This window comes from Penaeus japonicus, unplaced genomic scaffold (genome assembly GCF_977035675.1).
Source record: "Penaeus japonicus unplaced genomic scaffold, GWHDUDI00000001_assembly GWHDUDI00000025, whole genome shotgun sequence".
Classification (NCBI taxonomy): Eukaryota; Metazoa; Arthropoda; class Malacostraca; order Decapoda; family Penaeidae; genus Penaeus; species Penaeus japonicus.
In genome coordinates this window covers 38,092,423-38,099,922 of record NW_028234427.1, presented here as the reverse complement: position 1 = coordinate 38,099,922, position 7,500 = coordinate 38,092,423, and the positions used below count along the sequence as shown (strand labels likewise).

General features: G+C 35.4%; 1 protein-coding gene across 3 annotated transcripts in view; it reads left to right on the top strand.

The window, feature by feature from the left end:
* Positions 1–1,243: 1,243 nt before the first annotated feature.
* LOC122259343 (extracellular matrix organizing protein FRAS1) overlaps positions 1,244–7,500 on the top strand; it is a 194,887-nt gene continuing 188,630 nt past the window's right edge. The window contains exon 1 of one of the 3 annotated variants that reach the window (XM_086551689.1): positions 1,244–1,306. The gene's annotated coding sequence lies outside the window, so the exon portion shown is untranslated. Of the gene's footprint in view, positions 1,440–7,500 lie in introns of all 3 variants that reach the window. The other 2 variants (XM_086551687.1, XM_086551688.1) reach the window with 2 other exon arrangements.

Sequence of the window (7,500 nt, the reverse complement as noted above, 5' to 3'; positions counted from 1 at the left end):
TTATCAATATTATCATTATCATTACATATATAATCATCATTATCATTACATATACAATTATCATTATCATTACATACATAATTATCATTATCATTGTTACCATGGTCATCATCATTGACATAATTATTATCATAACTATTTTTGTTATCATTATTATCATTATCATTATGATTATCGTTATCATTATTGTTACTATAATAATTATTCGTATCTTTATCATCAATATTAATTGTATGAGTATTATCCATAAAGATATTATCATTGTCATTTTTTTTTATTATTTACATTATCATTATTGTTATCAGTATGAGCTTAATTTTCGTTGTCATTGTTAATATTATTATTGTTATTGTCATTATCATAACTATTATCTTTAGCATTATCATTGTTATCATCATCATTCTTATTACAATAGTTATGATCATAAATGTCATTATCATTATTATTTTCATAATTATTATTCTTATCATTATTGTTACTATTATCATTATCATCATTATTATCATATTGCAATTATCACTATCATCATTATCATTTGTTACTACCATTATCATTATATATTCATCATTATCATCATCATAATCTATACTACAATTAGTATCATCATTATTATTGTTACGTTATTACCATAATCATTATCACCAGTGTAATCTAAACCATTATTATTTTCATTATCATATTGTTATTATCATCATTATCAGCATCATCGTCATCAGTACTAAAATTACTGTAATTATCATTATTATTATTGTCATTTTCATGATTTTAATTATCATTATTTTATCATCCTTATTATCCAACTGTTATAATTACTTCCATCATTGCTGTAGTTGTTGGCATCATTATAGTTATCATCATTGTTGTCATTATTGATGTCATCCTTAAACTTATCATTATTATCACTATCGTCATGTTCATATTAATAGTAATTATCATTATTAATGTTGTTAATATCATTATCACAATCATTATCATTAGCATTAATATCATTATCATTATTACTACTATCCTTATCATTATTATTACTATTATTATCATTATTATTACTATCATTATCATTATTACTACTATCATTATCATTATTATTAATATCATCATCATTATTACTATCATCATCATTACTATCACTATCATTTTCATGATCATCACCATCATCACCCTCATCATCCCCCACCCCCTCCGCCCCAGGGCCTCCCCTTCCGAGCGGTACGACAGTTGAGCGGCGCCGTGGCAGCGCGGGTCCGCCTCGACCGCGAGAGGCGGGCGGTCCGAGCGAGGGTCGTGTGTGCGAGCCAGAAAGCGCCCAGTGAGTGAGCCTCTTCGAGCCGCAGTCAGGCATCAGCCATGGGATCGGTTGGAGGGCTTTGAGCATGAGGTGTGCTGCACATGGCTCGCAAGTTTTAACGTCGGATTGGTTGCCCTGAATTGTTCGCTTGATGGTGATTGGGTGACCTGGTCGGTGGATGGATGGATGACCTGAGGCTTCGGATGCGATGTTATGCGAACGATGTTTTGTTTTTTAATCGGCACTAGATTCGTATTTGGGAGAAGGTAGGTAGATGTTTTGATTCCCTATTATGATTAGATTATAAAGTCCACATGTATACGCTGTAATGTTAGTAGTAATACATATATATTACCGGTGTACTAAAATGAAAACACAGTAGTGATAATACTCCTGTTGAATTTAAGAGCTGTAGATCTATAGTAATTTCCAGGGTTGAGGGTAGTTAACAATCTACAGCTTCCTGTGTAAAGCAACCTACCTCTTTTCCTCTTGGCTCAACGACCATACAAGTAATAAGAAAGCAAACACATTGATTATACGGGAAAATGATAGGTGGAAGATCAAAGGTCTGTGCCCCAAGTCGGTGTAACCTGGCGAGCCGCTCACCGGGACAGGCAAAAGTTTTCACTACCTTTCGTCCGCTTTCTGATCGGTACGTCCTCTTGATATCGGGAGTTCCGCGGTCACGCTTGACCTTAGACGTTTATGAGCTGCACAAGCACAGTTTGGGTCAAGATGGACACGGTCAGGAGGCGCGAAAAGCCAAGAAGGTAAAACGCAACGGAACAGAGGATCTCAAAGTCCCAGGTGGAAAGGAACTGAAAGTGAAATCTCAAGGCATCGCCATCGGTAATTTCGCGCGCAGGTTTCGTCTCTGTATTTCACTATCATTTACCAAGGGTGAGGGGGGGAGGGGAAGGGGAAGGGGGAGCAAGGCATGAGTCATTCATTACTATATATTCCTATTTACTCTTTCGTTATCATCTTAAGTCCTTTCATATTTCATCATTTATTATCCTCCCGAGTCGTTATTTGTTGACCTAGAGGAAAAGAAATGTAACCGAGTCCTTATACTTGCAACTATGCAAATTAATCAAAATTTTCGTCACATGCTGTTTTTACGACTTGAAAAAAAACGTTAATATTCGAGGTCATGTTCTATACCGCGTGGAAATGGTGCAACTAATAAATTTAATGGATTGTTAAAAGAAATATGACTGTTAAGAGCTTCTATGGGAGTTCAGGTTGTTGATAAGATCTACCAAGTCAATGAAAGTTGTTGAAATATTTGCAACAATGTCCTTGGTGAAAAGGAATATTGTCTTCGTTGTTTTTTATGAAGTTTGTTCGTTAATGTTTTATTATTTTTGGTATTGTCTTTATTCGTGTTCATTTAATTGTTGATATTATTACTATTAGAAGTAATATTATTATCAATGGCAATATTGTTGTTATTATCACTATCATTATCCTTACCTTAACCATTATTATTATTATCATCATCATCATCATCATCATCATCACCATCATCATTATTATTGTTGTTGTTATTGTAATCGTTATTATTGTTATTATTATCATTATTGTTATCATTTTTATTATTGTTATTGTCATTGTTTATTAATATCATTATCATTAATACTATTATTATCATTATTACTATTGTCATTATTATCATCACTATCATTATTTCTGTTATTACTATCATAGTTTTCATGATCATTATTACTATTGGCATCATAATTGATAAAAATTGTTGTAATGGTTATAATGACAGAAGTTGTTATTACTGCTGTAGAACAATAAGATGCAACCTCGCGATGCAATGGACGTTGTTGAATATGTTTTCAAACTATTTTCATTGTTATACTCGCTCTTGTACTCTGCTAAAAATCATCACGATCGTCATACTCATAATGACTATTATCGTCATTATCATCTTCATCATTATCATCCTCACCACCATCACTACAACCACAATCATTACCCCCATAACGACAAACATCAGTACCATCACCATCGTCACCATAGTCATCACTAACAATATCACAATCACCACAACCACAATTATAATCACAAACATCACTTTCATCACTACACTCACCACCACCCATTGTCACCACAACCACAATCATCACTATCATCCCTACTATTATAACCACAAACATCATCATAACCAGAATCATCACCACAACCACAAAAATCATCACCACAACCATAGTCATCATCATTCATCACAGCATTTAACCTCCAGCAGTTCGAAGGGCAACCCGCAAAGAGACAACTTTATAAAGGCGTTTTTGGGAAAAGATTTCAAACGTTTTAATAACTTTTAATGTTTTTTTTTATTCCTTTGGGGGTTGATTTTGCAATTTAGCGTTGTTAATGTGGTTATAGATAGTAGTTGTTTGCTGTCCGTGCTATTGTGTTGTGTTGTTGCTATTGTTACTACTGCTGCTACTGCCACTGCTAGTTGTAATATTATTACTATTGCTATTATTACTACTATTATTATTACTATTACTATTATTATTACTACTACTATTACTATTACTATTATTCCTACTATTACTATTACTATTATTACTACTACTATTCCTATTGTTGTTATTTTTTATTATTATTACAACTACCACTATGATCACCATCATTGTTGTTCTTATTGTTGTTGTTTACATGATATTAATAATCTTGATCATAATCACCATAATTTGTATAATAATCACAATTATTTATTACTGAAACCATAGCCCAAATAAAACCCAAATTCACTGCAGTTTGAATATATCATAAAATTGAATCTGTCAACATTGCTACAGATTAAGGCCTTGACCATGTGTACACTTACAATAAAGTAATGTACACATCTCCTTAGCAACTCAGTACACATTCTCCAAGTGGCAATGTTTACGTTACTTTCGTGTGTGTGCAGGCTCTCTCTCTCTGCCTCTTTGGCGACACCGATGTATGTAGTATGGGATATTGTGTGTATATATATCCACAGTGGCGTTGTGTGCATTAAGATGCCGCTGTTTACTCTTGTCTGGGTGATGTATGTGCGTTAGAGATGATACGTCTTGGATTCGGGGTGGCTTTTTCGAGACGGCTCTCTGTGCTACGTTTCCGAACATCGTGGTATGTGTATACACACCTAAGCGCATGTTGTGCGTTTCTCTCTCTCTCTCTCTCTCTCTCTTTCTCTCTTTCTCTCTCTCTCTCTCTCTTTCTCTCTCTTTCTCTCTCTCTCTCTCTTTCTTTCTCTTTCTCTCTCTCTTTCATTCTCTTTCTCTCTCTTTCTTTTTCTCTTTCTCTTTCTTTCTCTCTCTCTCTCCCTTTCTCTCTCTCTCTTTCTCTCTCTCTCTCCCCCTTCTCTCTCCGTCTCCTCTCCCTTTCTCTCTTCTCTCTCTCTCTCTCTCTCTCTCTCTCTCTTTCTTCTCTTCTCTCTCTCTCTCACTTTCTCCCGCTCTCTCTCTCTCTCTCTCTCTCTCTCTCTCTCTCTCTCTCCTCTCTCTCTCTCTCCCTCTCTCCCTTTCTCTCTCTCCCTCCCTCTCTCACTCTCTCACTCACTCACTCACTCACTCACTCACTCACTCACTCACTCACTCACTCTCTCTCTTACATATATATATATAGGCACACACACACGCACACACACACACACACACACACACACACACACACACACACACACACACACACACACACACACACACACACACACACACACATATACACACACATATATACACACACACACATATATACACACACACACATATACACACACACATATATATGTATATATATATTTATATATATAATATATATATATATATATATAATATATATATATATATATACACATACGTATGTATGTATGTATCTATGTACATTTATATCTATCCATCAAAATGTATATGTATCTATCTATCTATCTCTCTCTATATATATACTTATATACATATATATACACACATGTGTATACATATACATGTGTATAGGAATATGTATATGTATACATATATAGATACATGTGTGTGTGTGTGAACAGATACACGTGTGCATTTATGATAGTAATTACAACTCGAACAACAGCTACAATAACAACAACGATAGCTGAAAAGAATCTTAAAGAAAAGCCAATGTCTAACCACACTGCGAGTAATACAAATATGGCCATTTTGGAAAGGGATATTTCGACCTTTGGCTAGTGTTCAGCCTCCATTACCGGTCTAATGGTCAGTTAACACCTCTAACTAGCGGTCCATTGCAGTAAAGTGTAAGATGTTATTACTGAGTTGCTGGGGCAGTGATCAGCATTCCGTCGTTTGACCTGAGGAGCTATTATCTGTAATGCTTATCTCAGTCTATCATTTTTTCGTAGTTTTTGAGGGATAAGCCTTAGTGGATGGTTGCTTCTAGTATGGTGGTAGGGGCAGAATATTAGTACGTAGGGGGATGAGAATAGTACATAGGGGGAGAATATAAGTACGTAGGGGGAGAATATTAGTACAGTGGGGGAGAATATTAGATTGAGTCCACACATTTGCTATTAAGAATATACTTTTGTAAAGATATTAGTGTGATGTATTTAGTCGATACAAAGCTCAAAAGTGAGGTATTTGAAGTGACTCGTGATATGATTTAACAAATAAAAGGTTAAATCCACAAACTGAGACTATTGGTAACTATATGTAGTATGTGCGATTTTCTTTGTGTCATCAATGCGTTCTTATTTCTCTCTTCATCTGCTTCTCCTCCTCCTCTTTCTTCTTCTTCATTGGGTTCTTTCTGTCTTCATCTGCTTCTCCTTCTTCTCCTCCTCTTTCTTCTTCATTGCGTTCTTTCTGTCTTCATCTGCTTCTCCTTCTTCTTCATCTGCTTCTCCTTCTCCTTCTTCTTCATCTGCTTCTCCTTCTCCTTCTCCTCCTTTTTTCATACACATTTGTCCGTCGTCTATCAAACACAAGTAGATGCTTCAGTTTGAGGTGTCATTCCAATTGCAGGCTTGTTCGCGTGGGTAGGTCCCTTGTGTTCTGTGTTTGGCAAGTCATAATCCATGGTGTTCAGTCTCCACTGTATTATAGTGCTGGTCACCATCGCCATCATGAAGAGAGCGGGTCATTGCAAATAAAAATAGGTTCTGGCCTCTGCTGTTGCAATTGTGTTCATCAACACATTGTGAAGCTGGCTGAGGCAGACACTGGGTGAAGACAGATAGCACAGAGACTAGATGCAAATGCCATTGTAAACAACCATATTGTTAGTCTTGTTTAACTTCTGCTTTGGATTCTGGGTTTTTCTTTTTTCTATTTTCTTCTTTATTATTATTTTTTTGTTTAATTGTAGATATCCTAACACAAAGGAACGTTGGTCAAAAGTGATTTACTGACATTCTTTCAAATTTTATTTCGAATAAAGCATGAGTTTCATGATTTACCGTTTCTTTATCTTTTTACAGTGGCGTAAGTGTATGATCTCAACTGCGTGATAATATCGCATGACCTCATTCATAAAGTGTAAATGATTTAAAAAAAAAGTTGTGGCAGACATAACAATTGATTTATGAGTCATAATAAAACATTTTTTTTTATTCGCTAATGAAGAGAATTTAGACATTCGGTAGACACAAATATGCAAATTTAGTCAGAGGTTAGTGTAACTTCTGCAGAACAAGTTTAATATCATGAAAAAAGTAATATTGTACCAAGGGTATCATAATAACAGGTGTTGAAATTTATAGAAGTAACACCGAACCTAATTCTCAAAGGGACTTCCCACAAACACAGGCGATGACTAAGTAACAAAATGTGATCGCAGTGCAAGAAAAATCTCATAAGGTTGATGCAGCAAGAGTGAAAATGAACCTGGTGTTGCCATTAGCTGTTGCAGAAGGTGAGAGTGCCACGCCACCTGTTCATATACATACCCATGTGTTAACGGGGACTCCTGCTTCTCAACATACTTTCTATTGTGAACTGATACCAAAGAGTAAGAGCTGTTTTGCAGGGTGAATGATCGACTGGCGTTTAACTGAAATCGGTGTTTTCGTTGCAAGCGTGTTCTTGTGTCAATATATTCTCGGGGTGTACAATATACTGTGTGGGTAGTAGTGCTAGAGAGCCTGTTTTCTATTTGACTGTATGTATGTTTTCGTGAAAGCTTAAATGCATATGAGTTATTTATAAACACAAGTAAACACACACACACAC